This window comes from Pleurodeles waltl, chromosome 1_2, assembly GCF_031143425.1.
Source record: "Pleurodeles waltl isolate 20211129_DDA chromosome 1_2, aPleWal1.hap1.20221129, whole genome shotgun sequence".
NCBI classification, from domain to species: domain Eukaryota; kingdom Metazoa; phylum Chordata; class Amphibia; order Caudata; family Salamandridae; genus Pleurodeles; species Pleurodeles waltl.
Window position 1 is genome coordinate 650,853,638 of NC_090437.1, and position 25,268 is coordinate 650,878,905.

Here is a 25,268-nt window from a genome sequence, read left to right on the forward strand (position 1 = left end):
ACTCGCTGCAAAAGGGACTCTGAAACTGGGACGGACTTCGTGACAATTGTACTGCATAAACTGGGCCAGCTGTGGCTCCCAATTAGAATACTACCACATAAGCGCTACTCAGCTTTCTAAACAAGCCAAGGCAGACGTGCTACAATCAAGTTTGGCGAACCAAATGATTTGCGCGCTACAGGCTGTGTGACTAAAGCTGTTGTAAGGCGTTGTTAGCAGAAAATACACATTTGTACCTACAAAAAGGAAAGTGCGTTTTCTTGAGCAGCTGCGATTCTCGCATTTGTTGGCTGCAGAAAACGCAATTTTCTAGGCACTTTTGGCACTACTAAAGACAAGATGTGCGGGGGCATCGTGGAAGGGGGCGAGGGAGCGAAGATGTGCGCGCCATTGGAGTCGGTAGGGCTGCACTGCCTCTCAGCTGTCAGAGTGGAGTACATAAACGCTCCACTCTGTCGGTATCATCAGTAGCAGTCGAGCAGCATCTGCGCTGCTTTAACATAACTCCTCTGAGACTGTCCTCCTGCCTTTATGAGTACCTGTACACTCCATAGCCGAGAAGGAGTTCCTCTACTCATACAGAGAACATTTTCAGGTTCCAGTATTCCGTATCGGTGATTACCGGCCCATTTACAGCACTGGGTTGAGAATTGTGCTCTCTAGTTCGTCCGTTTATTACTCGTATGTATCCGCAGTATACCATGGTGACTGAATAAAGAAGGCAAAATAGATGCAAACATCCTAAATATATATGTGCATTTGTTATTTTTTTGTGCCAGAATAAGGCGTTCATGAGCTCCCTCCAACAATACAGATTTGTTTTTCGTCAGCTATAAAGTGCTGCACATTCCGAGTTTGTAGACCTTGCAATAGGTGAAACTCACACTATTACTATATCAATTACCATTCCAGTGTCACAACTCAAAAAGGTTTGATAATTGCACGCCAGGCAAACCACTTCCGTTTTTTTCAGTATTCAGTGGGTATGTAATTTCTTCCTGGGATTGTTCAACCATTGATTTCCTTTATAATGACAAATTCTCTCACATAAAATCTACCTATAGACATGTTCCACAGTTTCTACCACGGGATTTAGGAGGTAATAGGGTTATCAATCTCCCCACATTTTCATGATTTCCACAATGAATATGTACAGAAAGCACTAGCGTATCATCTACTTTAGTGGCTCTTGTGTGTAACTGGTTGGTGATTCCCAGTGGATATCCATCTTTGGTCATTGGATGAGGGGAGATGATTTATATAAGGAACAGCTGAAATGAAGAGATTTTTTTTTTTAAATGATGTGGTATATGAGGAAGAGTAGGACATTCCAGTGAAAAGGAGTACACCGTATGAAGCACAAGAGGAGGCTTGAGACAAGGCAACATCATAGTCAAGGCCATATAAAGGATAGGTGTATATACACCAATATGACAGGGTTTGCAAAAGTAATTTAATTCCATTTTGATATAACTAGAATTTACATCACACAGGGTTATGACCTTCATATTGCAGGTGTTCAACCACAATATTTATTTATTTATTCATGTATTTATGAGTTCTTCTTTAGCACCATGCGTCAGGCCCTATTCGGGCACCCACAGGGCAGACAGTGGCTACTGGCCCCAATCATGGTGGCTGAGGTCAGGGCAGACAGGGGCTACTGGGCCCCAATCATGGTGGCTGAGGTCAGAGCAGACAGGGGCTACTGTGCCCAATCATAGTTGCTGAGATAATTTGACACTAGAGTCTTGTGGTTTGTCCTACTAAGGATCTGTAACCTGGGCCGAGTACACCCTTTCTGTGCCTAGTTCTCAGACTAGCGATGGTGAGCAAAGGCTTCTCATGGATGTAGTGTTGGGGCAGAAGTGCTTATAGCGCAGCAGGCCAACCCAGAGCTTAAGTTTTTGGATTAAAAGAAAGTTCTTTATTACACAGCATTGTATATAATTCTCTTTGAGGTCTTGCATGAGGCACTACACCCTTCATTACCCTCCCTCGCAAACGAGTTCCCCAGCATCTATATTCACTGGTGTGTAACTTGCAACAAGGTACAGAATCGGCACAAGTGCATTTCACTCAAAACATCCCCAAGGCCTAGAGGCACACAACAGTGCAATTCTCTTTCACCTCTTTGTGTTCCCTCAAAAAAGGTCTTAAGTTCATTTTGTAGACCTCAGTCTGATTCTGCATTCTTTCATAACACTCACATTAGTGGGTTCTGCAGTTATCTGCAGTTTGTTGTTCAGATTCAGGTGGTGTAGAATGCATGCAGTGATATGCTCCTGAAGTGGTAGGCTGATCTGGAACCTGTGGTTGTCTTAAGCATTTGCATCCTCTGGATCATTAAGTGCTCCCTCCTTGGTGATGAAATATTTAAACTCTGACATCAGCAGCACCAGACTCTGTTACACACTGGTTGCTAGTTACAAAGTTGTGGCTTGTTAGAAGTCTTGATGCAATTTGTAGCAAAAACTGCTCAGGGAGGCCAGGTAGACCCTTCCACACAAGCATTACTCCTGACTTTGACCCTCATAATCACTAGCTTTCTCTAATATTTCCCCACACCAGCAACATGCAGGGCTTCTCATACTGGACATTGCCTCTCCTGCAAGGCCAGACACAGTCCCCACTCTCAATAGGCAGGTAGGCTTCTAGGTTCTAGACAGTCCCTCAGCTCCTCCAGAAGAAAATTAAGATTTCCAGCCATGTCCCTCAACTTTGGGAGACTAGCTATCATGTAGACACCTGGTCACATAGCAGTCCTTTAACTGCTTTGCAGTGCACTCATGTGATTGGTCATGAAGAACTTTGAACTGGAACAAAGTAGGGTGGTGTTGATCCCACATGTATGCACATTTTCCAGAGGAGGATATGGATTCACTGTCTAAAGTTTCAGAACCTTACAAAGTGTGGCAGATCTAGGGTTAGTTCTCTTTCAGCTGTACGTTTCTGGTAGTTCTCCAGCCAGACACTGCTTTTGTGCAATGTGATGGTTCTCACAGCAAGTAGCAATGATGGTGGATCCAAGCAGGTTCATCCAAAACAAGGGCACAATTAAGTATGAGTTTCATGGAACTGGCTGTCATCAGCTTTCATGAAGCCGCAATCAGGGACAGGCAACAATGACAGACTGTGCCTAGAAACCTCCTTACCTTGAAAAACAAAATCTGAAGTTCCAAACTCACATTACCATGCACCAAAATGTCAGTGCCCAGAAACAACTAATTAGAAGTTCTTACCTAGCAAACCCCTTGTTCAGTTTCTAAGAGAACCCTGTCTCCACACTTCACTTCAATGTCTGGGTCTTCAGCCACATGAATGTAATCAATACACTGCCACTTTTTGGAGAAGCCATATCCACTATCCATCTAGAGTCATGCTAAACTAGGGGCTTTCCAAAACTGACCATGCTGGTTTCAGTAAACAGACTCTCATCACACAAAGAGTCCCAATAATCAAACAAGTGGGTGTTACACTATCTGCATATAAAAACACTTAACACACACACAAGATTTCAGCGCATTGGTATGGGGTTCACATGACTACAGAACCTTACACAATAGTAGTCGGTAGTCTGCACTCACCTTAACACAGAGAAAAAGAATTGATCACACCACTCTTCCATACAATTTGGTACACTGACACCACCACTTTATGCATTTGACCCCAGTCAGAGACAGTAGCCCTTTTGCCCACTAGGGGATTATGCTTTGTGCAGCCCTCCAGGTCACAAAACAGGTCTGGACTTCACATTACTAGGGGCAGGCTCAGGCCTCTAAACAAACTCTAGATTAGCATGATGCTGGAGCCAAACAGACAGTCAGGATACCACTTCCACATGCAGTCTTGGACTTAGGGTACAGGTACATGTTTGTTTACCATGCACGGGACATTCCCATCCTAACCCCATATGCTAAATTGATTACTAGAGAAAGAATGCATTGATTTCTATTCAAAAGTTTGACTGAAAATCTGAGATCTAAATATATTTCTAAAATGAAGATAACTAGACACAGAGCTGAACAGTGTACCTATAGGAATTCTATCAGTAGCATAATTTTTGCGAGATCTGTTCCGGTGTTAACAAACAGTTCAGAGGATTAGAGTAATTTAGTTCCATTTCAGAAGCAAACATTGGAAAGGTCAATCATTTAGATTTTTATACATTGAAAGGATGTTCATATGCTTGAGTAATACACTGACGACTTATCACATAAGTATTAGTGGCAGATAACTTCACAAATAGGAAATCATACACTGTTGCTGCACATGATATACTTGGGGAGTGTATGTGTGTTAGGCGTGTGTGTGTCACTATCAGGGAGTGAGGGAAGTGACCAAGAGAAAGTTCCCAGTAAAGAGGTGGTACAGAGTATAACAGAGGAATCTGGGTGCATTAAAGGTGCACATGGTACATTGGGGCAGCAGAGGGTCCAGTAGGAACACAGAGTGCCGTGGAATAAGTGGAGGGTGAAAGGTAGAGGAAAGGATGCAAGATGGAGCATTTGTAGAATGGGAATTTGGAGTGAAAGAGGGTACACAGGACACAACGATGGAGTGTAAGAGGGAGTGCAGGGAGCAAGATGGTGGGCACGCACAAGTGGAGAACAGAGTGCAAGTTGGAGTGCTGTGTGCAAGAGGGTGACCACAAGGTGTAAAGATAGAGTCAAGGTGAAGGTTAACACAAAGGGCAGTACAGGCGGAGTGCAAGTTGCAAAGAGGGAGCACATGGCATATGGATCATGGGGTGGAGGAATGGAGAAAACAGTGCCAAGGAGAAGCATAGGCAAGGTAAGGTAAGATGCATTTATCAGGGAAAAGTGCCTGGAGGAAAGCAGGGTGCAAACAGGAATCATATTTTGCAAATGACAGCATTTTCTGCAGGAAATTTTGTAGAGTACAACGGCAGCAGAGGGTGCAAGAGGGGCATATATAACAAGGGGGCGTATTATGTGCAAAGGGACAGATTTGGGTATTTATGTATGTATGTATGTATGTATGTATTTTTTTTTAAATATATATCGCAGGCATTACTCAGATGTGTCAGAGCATATGTTGAGTGTGAGGTGCAAGGGGGATGACTAAGTGTGAGGAGGGAATACAGCGTACATGGGCGGAGAGTAGGATGCAAGAGGCCTAAAAGTTGCAAATGAAAGTGCAAGACAAATTCCAGTGCAAAAGGGAAGCATAGATTGCAAGTCGAAGTTAATGAAGCGAGACATAGCGAGACATAGAAGCTACATAAGTGTAGGTTTGAAGGAGTCCAGTAGTTGACAGGATGACATACATTTTAACCCTCTAATGATGCCTGTTAGAAGTTGCCCATGCACATTTGGGACATTGTGCCCAGTTTTGAGTGCCGTTTTCCTCATGTAGATACAGCTTGAGCTGTAGAAGGCAAATCTTCCAATGCACTCACAGATCAGTTACAGCAGAGGATGTAGCAGTCGATAGTCAGCAACATTTCTCAAAAGTTGCATGACAAGTCACAGTCATCACCCTCATAGAAGCGCGAGGTTGTGGCACTCGCCAGAGGTGATCTTTGTAGGAGCAAGAGAGGCACTGCACACAATTGGTGCACTGTAGCACCATTATAGGGGAAGTCTATAACCACTTAAGAAATTGAAGATCTTAGAAATTGCGGAGCTGCAGAGTTGAGGAGTCTGGCTGCCTCAAGTCCAGCAATCACTGAGTCAAATAGGCAGATGTTGAAGGGAGCCTGGCCTTAAAGATTTAGCATTTATGTTCTCGCATCATAGTTTAACTTCCACCACTGACGGATGTCAGCAAATAAAGAGTTAACATATCTGGCAGAAGAACTTCTTTTTTAAATTATTTTCTTTATTTCAGTTTCTTACAGGGTTATGATTTCAACAAACAAAAGAGCATTCACAGAGAATAATAAGAGCTGTGATATGTCTTCATACATAGACACTCTAAAATAGTCTCTTAAAGCCATCAATACCAATATCAGAGTATAAAGTGCAAGTGAAAAGTGGAAGCGGGAAAAAGTGCAAATATATACTTATAAATGACAGTCTGGTCAAATCCAGCATGCTGATTATAGCAAAACAAGAACTGTTCTAAAATTATGGGATTGTAGCAAAACAAGAACGGTTCTAAAATTATGGGATTGTAGCAAAACAAGAACGGTTCTAAAATTATGGGATTGTAGCAAAACAAGAACGGTTCTAAAATTATGCGATTGTAGCAAAACAAGAACGGTTCTAAAATTATGAATACCCCAAATTCCACTTATTCAAGCTCAAGGACAACAGACATAAAATTTCAAAGAGTCAAGTGAGAAATGTAATTTTCTAAGGTGTCAGATACGCAGTTCCAAAGTGCCATGCGTAAAATAACAAATGCATATACATCCCATCTAATGCTCTGTAATAGAAACAGAGCCATTGCCAGTTGTATATAAAGTAGCAGTGTAAGTGAATTTATTAATTTTCTCCATTAAATACACTTTAGTAATTTTTTCAACCACATGTGCAGCCTAGGTGGTTCATCAGACTTTCAAAGTGCCAAGTCGACCATGCCAACCACGTTTCAATAAATCACCAACTGCAGGTGAAAGTGGGCTAATACCTAGATGCTTTGAGCAACCTATAAAACAGTGTTCACATCCACAGTGTACGTTTTCCCCAGAAAAACCCACACTGCACATCTTCCCAGAATGCTTTCACACTGTTACCTTCTCGGATAATGTGAATCCACCTTCCTGGTTTGGGGCATCTGGGACATTGGTCAGGTATGTTAACATTCCATTCGTGTATAATATACCATCCATTTGGGCATACAGTTGCATTTTTCGAAAATTAGGGCCAGTAAAACTTTGGAGCTGAGGACAGAAACTTGGCAGAAGAGCTTCCACAAACTCACAGCCAATGAATAGCATTCCCTACTAATCTAAGACGACTACATGTTTTAAACGGTAACAAAACGTTTTCACTTCCCTGGTTATGTGATACAAACTCAGCCCTTGTTCAGTGTAATTACCGACAAAATATTTATAAAATAACTATTTTATTCCTACAAAATTTTATGAGCATTTTAATAATACTGCAACCTTGGAAAGTAAACGCTACATATGGAAACACTTAGAATAAGTATAAAAGTAAAAAATATTGAAAACATTAAAATACCATTGTTAGAACATAAACAGGTCCTAAATCTATAAATGTTGGCAACCCTTCAGATACCCAGAAATGATCTTTGAAATGAGCATGGAAAAGGAAACTGCAAATCTTAAATCAATACTTTTTCCATTAATAAATTAATATTTTCAAGGAGTCAATAATGAGAATTGTAATTAAAATGTTCAAAGTTTTATTATTTATTAATTTAAAGTTAATTTTCTTTATTAGTTAAACATAAATTACAGAACATACTGATCCCTATTCTATATTTCTAAATCAGGAAAGCACATTGAAGTTAAGTTACTCATAAGAGTTTCTCATAAGAAAAGCATTCAAAGCTCAGCAATTGAAAATCATCCGAGTCAGATAGAATCAATCAATGTAATATAAAATAGCAAAAAGGAACAATATCTGAGTCAGTCTAGTCAGTGAGGCTATCAGCACTCATAAAGAGTACAGTAATAGTAATAGAGTAGTGAGAGAGCGATAGTGAATGGCTTTGTTTGATTCTCATAAGCAGCAGAGAGGGAGCTCGTCTACAAGATTGTTTGTGATATCTCATGCACAACTGCAAGCCTGCAGGAGTCGGAGTGAAAATGTGAATAATAATGATCTTAACCTGGGACAAATGTTTATAAGATGTACACATATACCTCACTATAACAAATGTTACAGATATGTTGCATAGACAGCCAATAAGGAGTCAAGGTCATTGTGAGACAGGGACAGATTCATTGAGATGGCAAGTTGAAGAAAAGAGAGTTCTAAAAACAACATACATAATGAAACATCAAGCCATTATCTCAGCCGCCTTGCTCTTTGAAAGAAAGAACACTTATGTAAGTTTTAAGCATAATCATATTAAATTACCTCAGTTCACACACCTCTTCACACTAGAAGCCTTTTTTATAAAGAAGCAAATTTAAGATTAGTTTACCAAGTTTTGAAATTTCAATGCAGGTCAAGTGGCTAATAATGAATTTAAATTTTACTTTGTTTGTTAGCATAGGAAGTTTGAGTCAGGAAAAAAGCCATGCAAAAGTCACAATAGAAATATTTTTGCTGAGCTAAAGCAGTTTGGAATTTGTAAACATTAGTAAATCAAGCAAGTTCAGCAAACACAGGCCATGCAATGTTTAAAAAGGAAAATGCATGGTTAAAATACAACATTTAGTTAGGCCTACATTTCACTCATACAGTTCAATAGTTAAATAGACCTTATTTTTTTATTGAAATCTCTAGCAATTCCCCCATCTGATGGTTTGGAACCATCACAAAAATTACATTCACAAATGTTTTGTCAGAATTCACTTTCATCATCTTTTTCAGTCTCTCATCTTTTCCGTTTTAGATTTTCTCTTTCTTTCAATCGCTTATATTTTTCATTCACTCTGTCTTATCTTATTTGCACAAAATTTAGCAGATGCTTGGCATGTTTAACTTACTCTTGACATTTTAAATTCTATTTAAAGCCTTCATGTGATGTGATGTGGTAAAATGAAAAGTTGGGGTAAAAAAAGTATTAATTTGCTAATAATGGTGGCATCATTCATCAAATTCACATGATGTTTGGCAAACATTTAGCATGTTTAGTTTTCAGCTGTTATGGCAAGTTTCAAATCGACGCATCAATGGGGCAGGGTTAAAGACTGACACAAAAATCTGCAAGTGTTAAAACCTTGGTGCTGTTTAATGACCCTGTATAAAGTTCAGAACGTTTTTTCAAGGTAAACCCATTACAGGAATTACAACGTTTTAATGTATATTTCACCAGGGAAAAGGACATAAATGTACATGACTTTCTAATAAGGTTGGGCCAGTTTCACAGACTTGCACAACACTTGGCAGTCCTTTAGCGTTTTTAACTTATGCCTGCTAAGATGAGGTTCCTGCAAATCCATCAGGTGAGGGCTATGTGAAAGGAGGTGGGCTTAAATTTTTTAATTTGCTTCTAATATACATTAATATACATATATATGTGTATATATATATATATATATATATATATATGTGTGTGTGTGTGTGCTTATATATACATATGTGTTCATATATATATATATATATTTATATATATATCATCCATCGAATGATGAACTATATAGTAGCTCCTTTGCTTCTTTTTAGACATACACATATCCTGCCAACAATAAAAACAAAGAAAAAGAAAAAAGGGGAAACAATTAATATTATACCCTTGTACTATAACAATATCTAACAAAATCAAATATCATGATGTTTCACGACTAGTCAATATAAATGCACAGATAATTCCTCATCCTTATTCAGCCCTATAGGTTCCATTGTGTTACATCTAATGATCAACTGTGATTCCAGTTTTCTTAAATCCAATGTCCTATTACCACCTCTCATTTTCATTCCAACCCTATCAAGAACCAAAAAATTTAATTTACTCTCATTTTTTTCATGATATTCCTTGAAATGTCTCGCCACTGGGTATGATTTATCCTAATTTCTAATTGCTCTCATATGTTCCAATATGCGTTTTTTTGCCATGTGTATTGTACTACCAATATAAAATGTGTTACTTGGACATTTTAAAGCATAAATACAATAATCCGATAAGCATGAAACATGTTTCAATATCTTCAAGGGTTTCTTTATCCCTGGAAAATGTACCTCTTTACAATTGGAACTATGTTTACAAGCTTTGCATTTACCACAAGTGAAGAAACTTTGAATAACTTTTCCCTTTTCATTATTTGATACTAGACAATAACTCAACATATCTTTCAGAGACCGAATCCTTTTAAAAGTGAAGGCCGGATACTCGTCCAATAATTTACCTATATTTTCATCTGTTTTAAGGGCTGGCCAAAATTTTGAGAAAGCTTTCTTGATTTCTTTAACTCTATCATGATATGAAGTTATAAATCTTATCTTTATATTTTCTTTCTTAGTATCATCCATCCTCTCGACCAAAAGATCATCCCTTTTATTCTGTCTAACCCTCTTCACAGCTTTTTGTATAACAGCCTGTGAATAGCCTCTTTCCATTAACCTTGATATGGTTGTAGTCCGTTTTTTGTGTTGGTGTTTAAAATGTTATAAGGGAAAGAGAAAAAAGGGGTTTAGAATAACTCTGTGAGCAAGGGAGCAGAGTCTCCTGAAATGCGTTGGAGGATCCATTGCCATTTGTGTTTGTTTGCCTGAATAAAGACTGGACTGGAAAGAATTTGATGGATGATTTGGAAAGGTTTGCGACCCTTGTTGCAGCCTGCTGTGTAGGACGGTGACTGATCCGCGACTTTAAACAGTATTGCATATATATATATATATATATATATATATATATATATATATATATATATATATATACTGTATATATATATATTTATATATATTTATTTATATATATAGCAACTGGTCATTATGGAATGTAACAAAGTCAGCAACTTACAGAGATTTCTTTGGCATTTTCATTATTTTAGGCCTTGTATTTACAAGCATCTCTGGACATGTGTTTCTGGGTCAATCCCTTCATCAGCAGAGAACAAACATTTCCTTCCTTTTTCAAAAGCCAACTGCCTGGCTGCTCAGCGGATTTAATTGCAGGCACCTGATATCAGTTGAATACCAGTTTTGTGCCAGTGGACGTCAAGTGAGCTGAAAAGTGCACCCTGGTAAAGGTAGTCCTGCACATTTTAAAATGATATCCCAAGTGGGTTGCTGAAGCCAAAGAAAATAATAAAACACAGTTCATTACCCCAGTGGGCAAATTCAAAGTAAGAAAATCGTTTTTGCTGCCAGAGTTCCAACCTGCTGCTCTGAAAGTGACCATCCTTACAGTCATACATAGAACTGCTCCTTTATGCAGTGGTGCTGCCTTCACGGCTGGACAGGCCGTTAAATATATACAAGAGAGAGTTCTCCTGAACAAAAGCGCCCTCGCAACTGGTCATTATGGAATGTAACAAAAAAAGAGTACGCTTTTGTTCAGGACAACTCTCTCTTGTATACATTTATATATATATTTATATATATATATGTATAATCCACAACAGATGGAACAATATCCACTAGACGGCTGAACTGATCCCTTGATCGTCTCCAAAGCGTGAGGACAAAGCAAAGTTCAAAATTCAGAGTTGAATTTCTTCAATTTTATTCCATATAATAATGTCACAGTTTCCTGCACAGAATGTCAACGCGTTTCGGCAAACGCCTTCTACTGGACAAACTTAGCCAAAAAAACGGCTTCTTATATACATAATTAAAAAACATCAATTATTATTGATCAACCATTTTTAAATGTTTTTAAATATTTATAAAAAAAAAAAATATTTTAAAAAAAATGTTCTTCAATATTTATATTTTTAAATACTGATAAATATTTTCTGATATTTTTAAATACTTTTAAATATTTTAAATTATTAATAAATACATTCATAACAACTGGATAGTCATTGTCCTGTAATTAAGTATTCAAAGATAACATTTATCAATATTCAAATCACAAAATTAGTAAAATCATTATTATTTTCCAAAATCGTAATTTAAAAACAATGATGAAGTGTCAAACTTCTATAAATATTTATAAATAATCTGGCTATATTGTTAAACTGAGTTAGGGATTTTTAATATGGAGCCTTTTCACACGATTACATTATGTATTATAACCCATATATGAGAGCATTTTATCCTTTAGATCCTAGATTTACCCTCACCATTCGAGGTGTCTGGTATTTCTGACAAACGAAAAATAATTTTGTTTTGTAAGGCATGATATACTGATTTTTAATCCTTCATTCAAAATTATAATCCATGCATGTTTTAAAGACAAAAGGGCCACTAGATAAAGTGCAAAGTGCTAACCATCAAAACCACTTATATATAAATTATGTGAGTATCACATGTTGAAAACAGTGATGGAAAATTCATCTCTTCACCTACTATCTTGTAAATATAAAAAGAAGGAGAAAATCTAAAACAAAAATCAAAAATAAGCACATACTATTCTGTGTTTCTCAGGACAACATTAAACATTCAAATCATCACTTATTATTGGCGAATGTAGATATTATGTTGTCTACAAAATCCAATAGATACTAACTATTGCGTCACTCAATAACATTTTCCACTGTATTATGATTGGAATGCATTTCCTATGATATATCATAAATGGACATGTAATTCCGCATCAAGATTGTGCCCCCAAGGAGACTCAGAACCAAGTAATAAAATCATATTAGATTCCATTTGTCTAAGTTCAGATTTTCTATCACCCGCACTAGGATTACTTCTTATGAATTTAATTCCATAGAATATTAATGTACTACAATCGCCATTGTGTGTATCCCAAAAGTGTTTAGCCAAAGGATACGTTCTATCATGATTTTTGATGGCTCTAAAATGTTGTAAAAATCTGATCTTCAACTTGTGGATGGTACTGCCAACATATTTTTTGCGACATCCACATTCAACAAAATAAACCACATATTCAGTATCACATGTAATGCGATCCTTGATACCACAATGGCGTCCCTCAAATGTTTGATAATTTTGCATTTTCTGTGCATATTTACATGCCTTACAGTGGCCACATTTCCAAAATCCCTGACTTTTTTTGCTCAGCCAAGATGTGTTATCTTTTGTGGAAAAGAAACTTCTAGTCTGATGGTCTCCTAATGAGCGAGCCTTACGATAAGTTATGGAAGGATGTTGGCCAATAATGTCCCTGATATTTGGATCATTCTGTAGAATATGCCAATATTTTTTGTAATATAGTTTTCAATGAACCATGTTGTTGATTAAATTCCAAAAATATTCTAGGAGGTGATTGTTTTATCTCATTACTCATGAGTGTGTTCTTAAAAAGTAACTCATCCCTGCTTTTCTTTTTGACTCTGTTCTGTGCATCCACCAAGATTTTAAGGGGATATCCTCTACTTAAAAATCTTTCTGTCATTGTCATGATTTCTATGTCATATCTACTCTCATCAGAGCATATTCTGCGAGCCCGCAGAAACTGACTATAAGGTATGCTCCATTTTAGTGTCATAGGATGTCCACTGTTGGCATGCAGAATGGAATTGCACGCCATGGGTTTGCGATAAATGGTGGTCTCTAATCGATCATTTTTCACTTCTAGTAAAACATCTAAAAATTCAATTGTCTCTCTACTGAAAGTAGTTTCTAAGTGAATATTAAACTCATTATCATTCAGTACATTTGTGTAATCCAAAAGTAATTGATCAGAGCCATCCAAAATAATAAAAAGATCGTCAATATATTGCACCCCCAATACGACTTTGTCCATGTAGACGTTATTGCCCTCAGACCATGCCACCTCTTTCTCCCACCAACCCATATACAGATTGGCATATGTGGGAGCAAAGGAAGCACCCATGGCCGTCCCTTGTTTTTGCAAAAAACAATCATTATCAAATAGGAACAGGTTATGGGTCAAACAAAATTTTAACATGGACAAGAGCATTTCTGTATGTTCAAAAAGTTCAATGGGCTGTGTTCTTAAAAAGTATCTGCATGCTTGTATCCCATATTGATGCTTGATGGAAGTGTAGAGAGAAGCCACATCCATGGTGACCATTAGATAGTCTTTATGCCATAGAATATTATGTATCATGGCCAAGAAATCATTAGTGTCACATAACTAGGAGGGTAGTTCAGTGACAAAAGTGCACAGAAACAGGTCTAGATATCTTGAAGTATTTTCCAACAGAGACTGATTCATACTAACTATAGGTCTACCCGGGGGAAGTGATTTATTCTTGTGGATTTTAGGCAAAAAATAAAAGAATGGAATTTTTGGATTTTCAATTTTCAGATATAGATATTCCTCATAATCAATAAGATGTTTAGTGTGTCATTCTTTGAGCATCTCATGATAGGTTGTTTGATATTGAATTATAGGGTTAGTCCGTAACTTATCATAATGATCCATATTGGTCAATTGTCGGTAAGATTCTTTTGTATAGTCTTGTGTGTCCATGATGACAATATTACAGCCCTTATCTGAGGGCTTGATAATAACAGACGTACTAGATCTTAATGCATTCAAATCTTTCCAATCTTGTTGGGTAAAGTTCGATCTATTCATGTTTTCAAACGGGATTTTCATTCGGAATTTGTCAATCTCCCCAATTACCAACTCATGAAATATATCAATCAGATTTTCACTGGGTAATTGAGGATTACATTTGCTCGACAGTTTTAAATGACTGGTACTGTGATATTCAGTGGTAAAACCCAACTCATTCAGCATCCTGATGTTCGTGTTAGTATCATCATTGGTCGAACATCTAAGTGCATTGCTCTCTTTAGCTAAATCATTAATAGCGACCGATTCTGTGCTATCTGCAATACTGAATCCTGAAGACGGAGCCTTACTGTTGCCATTTTGGGCAAAAGAGATTTTATCCTTGTTAGAAAAGTGTTTAATCAGTCGTAGTTTGCAAACAAATTTATAAAGTTCAATGCGTGTGCTAACATAATCCCATTAAACATGATGACAGAAGCTAAGTCCCAAATCAAGAATACTTGTTTAATTGTCTGTTAGAATGCTCTAAGAAATGTTAACAACAGGGCTGGGGTGATTCAAATTGTTAAGAGAATGAATACTCAATTTTGTTCCTTGTACTGGTTGCCTCTTCCCCCGCCTCGTCTTCCGCCTCCTCGGCCACGTCTGCGATTTGGGCCAGAGGGTGGAGTAGCCATCTGCATAATACTCATTTCCCCCTGAAAATCCAATTTAATAAGTGGTGCCTATATAAAAAAACGAATTGCCGGTATGCGCTGGGGCTGAATCAGCAGTAATTCGAGCATGGTTCTGGCTACCCTCAATATCACAAACGCACTTTTCATCCTGGATAAGAATCACTTGAATCTCCTGTAAGTGCAAAGATGATTTTAATGAGACCTCTCCCGATGCGGTTCGGTCCCAACGGACTTTGATCTTTCTTTCTTTCTATCTAGCTATCTTTCTATCTATCTATCTATCTATCTATCTATCTATCTATCTATCTATCTATCTATCTATATATATATACACACACACACAAGGTCCCTAAAAATATAGTTAAAATGAATTCATGAATATGATTTTCAGTTAAAAACATTGGAATTTGTCAGCTATGGTTAGCTACACAATCAGGGCTGGCTTTAGGGGCTATGTGACCAGTGTGGCCACACCGGGTACTGACCACAGGGGGCTATGTTGAGCAATAAGTATGATTAAAAAGCACCTGCTGCAGAGTTCCTTGTGTGTTCGGCATTTAGGCATCAATAATAATGTCAAGATAACTTGTGATTAATGTTCCTGGTAGAGAGAGATATCTGAGTTTTGACTACTGGTAGTTTTGACTCCCCTTAAAGTAGTGTAGAGGATTAAAATTCTTGCAGCAAAGGATAGATCTCTAATTTATGTGGATAGTTAAGTGGATTAGAAAAGCCAGCCTTTACCAGCGCTTAGAAGCAAATTAAAAGTATGCGAGAGTGGGGCTATGGAGAGATCTGGGGCACTTTTGCTGGATGGTAGTTAGAGAATCTGAGGAAAAGGTTGGGGGCACCAAATAAGATTCTTACACCAGGTGTTACTAGCACTAAAGCTAGCCCTGTACACAGTCATACCTCACTTTCAATGCACTGCTTATACCCTCAAACATATCACACAAGATATCAGAATTGCATCATTAGTTTAATCCCATTCTGTTGCAGCACAGGCATTTTAGATTGTTTTATTTAGCTGATCGCTATGAAACTGTCATCACTGCTGGTGTATTGATCCAACCAATACTTCATTAAATTGGCTACATTGTTAAGCTAGTGGCACAATGAATTTAGAGTGCTCTTCAACACAGATTACCAATTGATGCTAAACTGTATTCTGCAAAATAAGTATTATGTGAGGTAGCATTACCATCTATGGAGAATGAAGCATCAATCCCCAGGAAAAGCAGAATGAGAAATAAATCCAAAGAATAATAGGCAAACAATTACAAACATAGGTATCTAGGTAGGGAGGCAAGTAAAATGGCAGAAAAATAGAAGTCCTGAAAGGTAGGATAGTGAGATAGACAGGCAGACAGATAGTAAATAGATAGATAGATAGATAGATAGATAGATAGATAGATAGATAGATAGATAGATAGATAGATAGATAGATAGATAGATAGATACTGTGACCACACCATATAAATAGCTAAATCCACATTGTGATTCTACCTGCTTTTACTTACCTATGAAGTAATGCCTCACAGCATAAATGTAGCAAAATATAATGCGCTATGTAATGACTCCCGATGTAGTGTTTGCAATGTAAAAAGTCCCAAAGTAGTTGTTACTATGTAGTGAGGCTACACAGTAAAATAATCCAAACATTGGCTTCGTACCATACACTGTATGGTAGATCATTATTCCTTGTGTCAGAGCAGCTAAAATTGATGATATACCGTAAAAGGTCAATACTTTGAAGGTCATTTGTTATCTGTCCTCAAAATGTCACAGGTCTAAAAAGGCATGCTTATTGTGAGTCTCCTGAAGATTCATAGAACAATTCTTTCAAATGGTGATGTCAGATTTTTATTATTAACAAAAGTGACAGTTTCAGCTATTAGAATAAAAACTGACATACTCTTGCTTAGAGAAACCCAGATATTTCTTTGGAAAATGTGTGTTTTCTACAGTCACAACACTAAATATGACAGATAATCATTGTAGACAGAACATCTTAAAATCATACTTAGAAAAACAAATCATATTCTGCCTCTTGACTCTTGCTGAGTTAAATCCAGGAGTTATATTCCGATTTGTTAATAATGTGACCACAATTATGAGGCGTGGTATTACCCATTGAGTTAGAGGTAATGATGCATAAATGGACATCATCTTTCTGTAGTAACTGTAGTGTAAGTTCTTTCACTAGTAGTTACACAAACCAGCCTTTTCTTCGTAGTAAACTGACATGGATTGTTCATTATGTAATGCAATATTGATATATGATGCAGTATTTCTGTACTATTCAAAATCAGGACAATTGCATAAATACCTCCTCCATGTCTAATGTCACCCATGGGCAGCAGTCATGTGACCAACAACAGTAGTGAAAATGTCCAAGCAATTTCTACAGAGCGAGCCTTCTCACCACAATCACCACTCAAAAGCACCAAGTACAGGCATAGCAAACCTCCTTTGTGACCCAGCAATATCCACTTGTGGTAGTCATGTGACTCTCACTATGCCTGCTCACAAGCCAAGTCAAAACCACAATCCTGTGGTCTACACTGCCTCCTTCTCACCTCAGTAGCACAGACATGTGGTGGCCACATGTCGTCTTGCACAGCAGACACTTCCTCCCTACCACAACCATGCAAGCCTTCCCACCACTAGTAGCAGTTAAAAGCACTAATACAAAACATGCAAAACCTCCTTCCTGCACTAACAACACAACATCAATGTAGGGCTGTCACATGAATGCCCACTATGGTAAAAACCTCCAGACAATCTCTGTTCTACCTAATATCTGCTGTGTAATTGCACTCCATTGCATGGGCACTCTCAACAAAGAGTGGACAAAGACAATGGTATTGACTGTTTGGGCTTAGTTGAGCCAGATGGGTCTAGAACTATTACCCTTCCTTCTTAGATGAGCCATCACCATAAGTGTCTTACTCACTGTGTCATCTTTCACATACTCATACTTTTGCACAGACCATGCAAACACATATATAGGCCCGTACTGCATAAGTCATTTATGCTATTCAACTCATGCTTATCAAGGCACAATTTGCAGTCTCATATGCACTAGAAACAGCTGATATCGTCACATCATACAGACTAGATGCAGTTTTGATCATAGAAACATATTTCACTCTTACATCCTTGTCTTTCACATCTATAAAGATTTATTGATTCATGAATGAGAGAAATGACCCCTGGGTTTTATATCTTGTCAGCCTTTCTGCAGCCTTCTACACAGCGGACTGATGAACACCCTGGAACCACACTAGCTCATGCAAATATGAACCACAAGATCTCAGTCAGTGCTTCAGAGTACAACAGGTTCCCATAACCTTTTATTGACTCAAATCATACTTCAAAGTAATCTCTAAATAGTTGCCTGAAGCTTGCGCCAAAACGACTGAATGTTCTTGTTCGCCAGCAGCTGCAAACAACCACAGATTCAATACTTGCTCTCTAACATAAAACAAAATTGTTTCAAACCCCATTAGATGCATAATGCAAAAATCCTTGCATTCACACTCAACACAAATCTCACATTCAAAGAACTCATCACCAGGAAGAGTAATGGTGCTATCCACAAAGGTAAATTATACTTATGAGTAAGTCATATGTATAACTTTACACTTTTCACTAACTTTACTACTCACAAATTATTGGCGTAAACTTACTCAACCATGTAGGTTTACTCAATTCCACCCTCTAAAAAAGGCAGAGGAGCTACATTTAAGAGTGGAAGGTACTACTGCCAAAAAGAAATCTTAGCTAACACCAGCACCACACATGGTCAACTATAGATCCTGAAATACTCTCCTATATAAAACAGTGGAGGCAAGGACTTTAAATAAAGCTCCATATGAAATCATGGTGAAATTAATGTAATTATCTAAAATAGTTAAACATATAAATAAATAGAATGCAATGTTAAAAATATAAACACAAAACATATTTATTATTGATCAAATATTTTAGGTTTTTCAATTAAAAAAATAATGTACGCTTACATATTGCTAAAATGTATTCAAATTACTTTTAATTAACTCCATATATCACTTAACTTTTAATAATTCAAAATAAAAACATTCAATTAGTTTATAGGAAATTTATTTGTAATGTAAACTTCTGAAAAATAATTTTAATTTAATATATTTCAAGATTAAGGGCCTGATTTACATCTTGGGGGTGTTTCTGCCAAGCCCAATAAGACACTCAAGGCAGCAGTGTTCCACCAATCGTATTTAGATGTATTGTGGCTGAGCCACGCACTGCCACAACGGAGCGTTCTTCCTAGCGGTCAGGCAGGCAGGTTCCCTTCATCCGTATTTATGTTACAGTTGTACTGTCACGCTGGAGGTTTGCTGACAGAGGGAGGTCATCGCTGGACCCAATGGACTTCAGCCAGTGTCAGTGGCTATGTAATAGAGGTAAGTCACACACAAACACTCTACTCTTCACATATGTGTCTGCCTGCATCACACATAACATAAGTATTTGTAAAGCACACATTCACCCGCAGGCCTCTTGGCGCTGAATAACAGATGTTTATTGTTACCCAACTCAATGGTACTCATTTTATCTACCTCAGAACTTGGATGTAAGGCTGAGTGGATCTGCCAGGATTTGAACCTGTGACCATGAGGTCAAACACAGGCTGCTTCAGTGGATGCATTAGTCCGCTAAGCCACCAGACCAGGTTGCAACTAACACAACCGCACATTCATCTACACAAAGACACGCACACACATGCATAGCTACACATCACAACAGCGACAACCACACAACAATCACTTGAATTCTGCATGCAGCAACACAACACACAGCACAACATACACAACTTCCATGTCATATATTAAGTAGCACACATATTGACACAACCACATCACCCACTATACCTCCCTCCACCTCACCCAGCCAATCCCATCACACACACACACATACACGTACTGAGTCATATACACAACTTGAAGCACAACGGGACAGGTAGAGGTCCCCTTGCAATGTGCACACATCGGCACAGTTGACAAGTGTGAATGTACCATCACTGTGGTGCCAGCATTCATTTGGAAATGAATACTGGCACCATAATGACAGTTATTTATGTGTTTTATATTTATTGTGTGTCCCCATCCATGTCTGACCCACCTGTATCCCTGACATATAAATGTTATAGTAATTTTTACTAAATTACAGTGACTTGTACATGTCTGCAGTGGCCCTGTGCCCATGTGCAGTGATCCCCTAACATATACAGCCAATTCAGGTTGCCTACCTCCATGTCCAGTGAAAGTGGGATGTGTTTTCTCTGTTGTCCTGTGGCAGCAGTGACCGTGAGTCCTAACAGTCATGTCTAACTGGAAACGGAAGTTAAATAATGAGAAAGGTGAGTTTTTACCAGCTTTCCCCCCCCTATATGCCAAGTCAGAAGTGGAGGTCAGACCGTAATGTTTTGTTTGGCGATAGAGCACATCCAAATCTGCTCGGCAGTAAGTGTGACTGGAGTCCCACCATCGGCCACTCTTTCCTATGGCACTGTCAAGGCGGATGGGATTCCCTGATGGAGTCAGCGGGCCTGAGGCAGGATATTGTGTATATCTACATCTAAATCAGGCCCTTTATTCAAATTAAGAATAGTGCTGTAGCAGGTTTTCTTTTGTTCTGTATTCAAAATAAATACATAAAATTAATTTCTAATAATATTTGGCATAATGGGCCATATGTACGAACACATTTTCCCATTGACACAGAATGGGAAAAACCCTTTGATACATCTAGCCCAAAAATACTTTGACATAGTTTCCTAATTTTAATAAACTTGTTTACTTTTCCCCATACCATATGGAGATCTCTGGCCCGAATACAGTTTTTCCCTGTCACCACCACCATCACCATAAAGTCTAAGAGAGCACCATACAAGTTCACCCTCCTGAATAGAGTGAATCAGGTTATCTCACAAGCCAGTTTCAGAACAAAAGTTCTAATCCATCTAATCATTCAGGACCTGGAACAGCATTCCCACTGACATCAATATTCCTCTGACCCTCCTGCAATTAGGGAAGAATGTGAAGACACATCTATTTAATGGAACATTATAACTCATACGCTGGCACTCACCTGCTCTCTCTTGCCACTAAATGAGTTTCGGCTGTCTTCTGTGTTCTATTGCTTCCCAGCTAGGTTTGTTAAACAAATACTAGTAAATGGCAGTACATACATGTTAGCATCCTACTACTATTGAGGTAATCTGAAAAAATAGATGTTTCCCTGTATAGTGTTATCTTAATTAAATCTCTGAGAAAGAGTTTTTCCACGGCTCACCCCAAGGTCACAGAAGCTCTGAGATGCTCATTGAGGGTGTAAACTACAACTCTTAGAATGCACCTGGAGCAAACTCCAAAACGGCCACTGGATAGTGGTCAGCTGGTCAGTTTCTTTAGCAGTTGGAGCAAGGGTCTCTGATTAGCAATTTTCACCTGTAGCAAACAGGGAGTCTCTCCTTGAACCAGTTGAAGCCAGGGAAAGTCCTTCTTGTGGTGAAGCCCAAGTGTGCAGCTGGTGCAGTCCTCCAGAGTGCAGTGTCCAGGTGATGGTCAGGGGTCCAGCAGGGCAGTCCTTCTTCTTCTGTAGTTCTTCCTTGTTTGGAATCTGGTAGAGATCTGAGGTGTGGGTGCATGTATGCCAGTTTTATCCTTGCTCCTGAGTGAAAAACAGGGGGTTCCTGGTTCTCCAATCAGGAGCAGGGTCCTTCCCCCTGTGATGACCACTTCCTGGGAAGTGTGGCATAAATCAATCCCAGGGAGCAACAGTCCTCAAAAATCCATCACTTTTGGAGGTTGCATCTGGCCAAGCCCACCCACTGGTGTGGTTAAAAATCTTAAACACACCCTCCTCCTGCCCTCTCCTAATCTAATTATAGGGGCACCTAATTGTCTGGGTTTGCAGGATGTGAGGGAGGTACTGGGTTGCTCCAAATGTCCTTCCCTGCCTTTGAAGACCTGTTTGGCAGCCCTCCCCACTTCCTGCTTCCCCATCTGCTGAGGGAAGATCTCCTCCCCAGGCACATCTCTTTGTGTGGAGCCAGGTCACTTTACACCCCATCAAGGCAGGCCAGGGTGCCAGAAGCTTCCCAATAAGAGCAAAGCAGCAAAACACCGCAGGGCTGAAGTTGGCAACTTTTCCTGAACAAGTTATATTAAATCCAACAATTGTAAGTTGTGGGATGTATTATGACAATTAATTTGATACCAAACTTGTGGTATCTGTCACTTAAAGGGACATCATAAATTAAAATAAAGTCTCCTCATTGTAGCCTATTGAGGCCATTCACTACAATGAGGGAAAACCAATTTAGCTGTTTTACCTCACCAGGGCTTATAACATCATTTTTACAAGGGCTCTTCTAATAGTTACATGGCATCCAACCCTAGGGGCGCATAGGGCACACCTTATGGGTGACATATGTAAAAATAAGGTAGTTTAAGACTTAGGAACTACTTTTAATTCCAAAGTCAAATTTGCATGTAGCTTTAAGTTAAAAGCAGCCAGGAAGGCAGGTCTGTTTTTAAAATTACACTGGGCACCTCAGCACTGCACCCATGGGGGCACCACCTATGCTGGGGTCCCTAATCCTACAGGCCCTACCATATACAAGGGACTTATAGGTAGGGTGACTTAGCCAATTATAATTCGCCTCGTTTGCATACTCATTTTATAGAGAGCACAGGCCCTGGCAATGGTTAGCGGTACCCAGGGCACCATCAGAGTCAGAAACCACGAGCAAAAAGTGAAAAATGAGGGCAAAAAGTCAGGGGGCCTCTGCAATCCACCCTGTTTTCTTACAATGCCACTATCTTGTGACTGGCACAGATGTCTCTCAGCCCAGTGGTGGGGATCCCATTCACCTGAATGGGGTGAACGTGCCTACTCCCACCATCTGGGATCACCAGCTTACCATCTGGTCCTGTGTCCCAGCCCAATGCTATGAGGACTTCATCATCTGATGAGTCCTCCTCCATTGCTACACTGGACAGCTCAGTGCTAACCACCTTCCTTGGACATGCGTCATCTCCTCTGAAGTGACCTGTCTGCTGACAGTCAAAGCAAGCCTTACTGTCCATGAGCTTTTTCAACCCTGGGTCTCCCTGTCGCTGCTTGTCAGAGTGGGAGTGGGATTTACTCTCCTCCTTCTCAGGGCGCTGGGGTACAGAGGGAGTCTCTGTGGTGGGCTTACCACCTCCCTCCTTAGTTTTTTTGGGACCTGACCCCCCTTCTTCAAGTCTCCACCATGGTTACCCCTGCTCTCTGGGGTTGGTCAGCTTAGAGACACTAGATGCTGGCATAACCTCTCTTGAATACAATTGGTCGAGATGTGCTCCCTCATGATCAAATTGTATAACCCCTCATAAGTATTTACATTGTTACCATGTATCCAGCTCTCTAGTGCCTTAAGTGAGGTGTCTACAAAGTCAACACAAGACACGGTATTGACCTTCTGGGTGTCCCTGAACTTCATCCTGTACTGCTCTGGGGACAGACCAAACTTTTTAGTTAAGCACCTCGTCATACTAGTGTATTAATCTGCCTCCTCCTCACTTAAGGTCAGAAGCCTATCGCTCCCAGAGTTGGGGACCAACTCTCATACAAGTGAACCCCTGTTTTGAGGCTTAACTCTCCTCACCTGGAGGGCACTTTCAAAGGCCCCCAGCCATTTATCTATATCATCCCTGTCTACATAGGCAGGAACCACCCCCTTAGGTAGTCTTGGGAAAAAACCCCACCCATGGGCACCTCAACTTCTCTGTCACTGCCACCATCTCACTGTTCAATCCTTGCCCACTTCTCCTTCTCTAAGGCCAACTTCTCTGACTCCAAAGCTATGAGGGCTACCTGGGCCTCAAGTTCCCATTCCCTGAGGTCTAGGTCTGCTTCTTCATGGTCTGATACCACAGACCCTCCCCTCCCACGTGCTCTGGGTGGGGCCTTAGCTGCTGAGATTACAGTGAGGCAATCATACGCCTCCTCATGGAGGTTGTAGAGGACATCTTCCCTCTCCCTTCCTACCTCTGAAGCTTTCCCTCCCTCCCTCTGCACTACCCAGGCTTCAAGGGACTTGACCATCACAGCCTTCCTAAGGTTGTTAGCTGCAGGTAATCCCCTCTTTCTGCACAACACCCTAAGCTCAGCTGCAGTAAGTGTGGGTAGGCTAGCCAGATCAAGCTCCATGTTATCCCTTAAGTTTTGTGTCACTTAAAAGTACTTTGGCACCAATTGATCAGAATAATTTAGAAAAATCAAAAATGAAGTCATTAAAAAATTAGTCCAAAATTGAAAAATCAAAAATAATTTTGCTCTAGGTCAATTTAGAGGATTTTTACTTTCTTTCACTTAAAACTGTAGTGTGATGTTAAACTCAAGTACTGGATCCCACCACTGCACACCAAACATGTTGGAAAGTGGATTATTGGTAAGGGCAGATAAGTACCTACACTTAGCAATAGGCCACTAACCTCCACTTAGGTCCGGTTAGACCTCAATAAATGAAACCCAGCTCAACCCTTGGTAGCCTGGCAACGAGCGACAAGGCTTAACTTAGGATACAAGTGTGTAAAGCATTTATAAATCACAAAACAGTAAATAAGTAAAACACAAAACACAATAAAAATCCAACACCAATTTATGAAAATAGGTTATATTTTTATCTTTAAAATTACTTCAAAATGATTAAAATCGGATAAGGGGAACCAGAGATATGAATTTAAAAAAAAGAATTAGGCCCTCATTACAACCCTAGCGGTTGGTAATAAAGTGGCAGTAACACTGCCAACAGGCTGGTGGTAACTACTGCCAAATTATGACCATGGTGGTGAGAATTCAGATAGACAGACACTTTACCACAATGACCGCCAGGGCGGAAACAACAGCCATCACAGCAGTAGCCGCCTACAGCCAGGCAGAAGTTAATGTTCCATCCACCATATTAGGACACATCAATCCGCAACCTTTTCCGGGGCAGTACCAACGACATCAAAAGCCTGCGGAAACAGACCTCAGAAGGGAAAGGACTCACCTAAGGAGACACAGGGAAGAACCACACCACCATGGAGCAAGAACTTCAAATATTCCCTCTGATATTCTACGTCCTGCTCCACCACGAACACCAAGGCAGGCGAAGACGGCGATGGTGAGTATAGCCACCTAGCACACAGGGGAGGGAGTGAGGAAAAAGAGAGTGACACACACACACGTACCACACACACTCCCATCCCAACACCATACACATAAGCAGCTGCAGTACTAAAACATATTTACCCCGTAGCCCTGAGGAATAATGCAAGGACTAAAGGAATGTGATAAAGTGACTGTAATAATAAGAACACAGTAGGAATACGAAAAGTCAATCTCATGGTA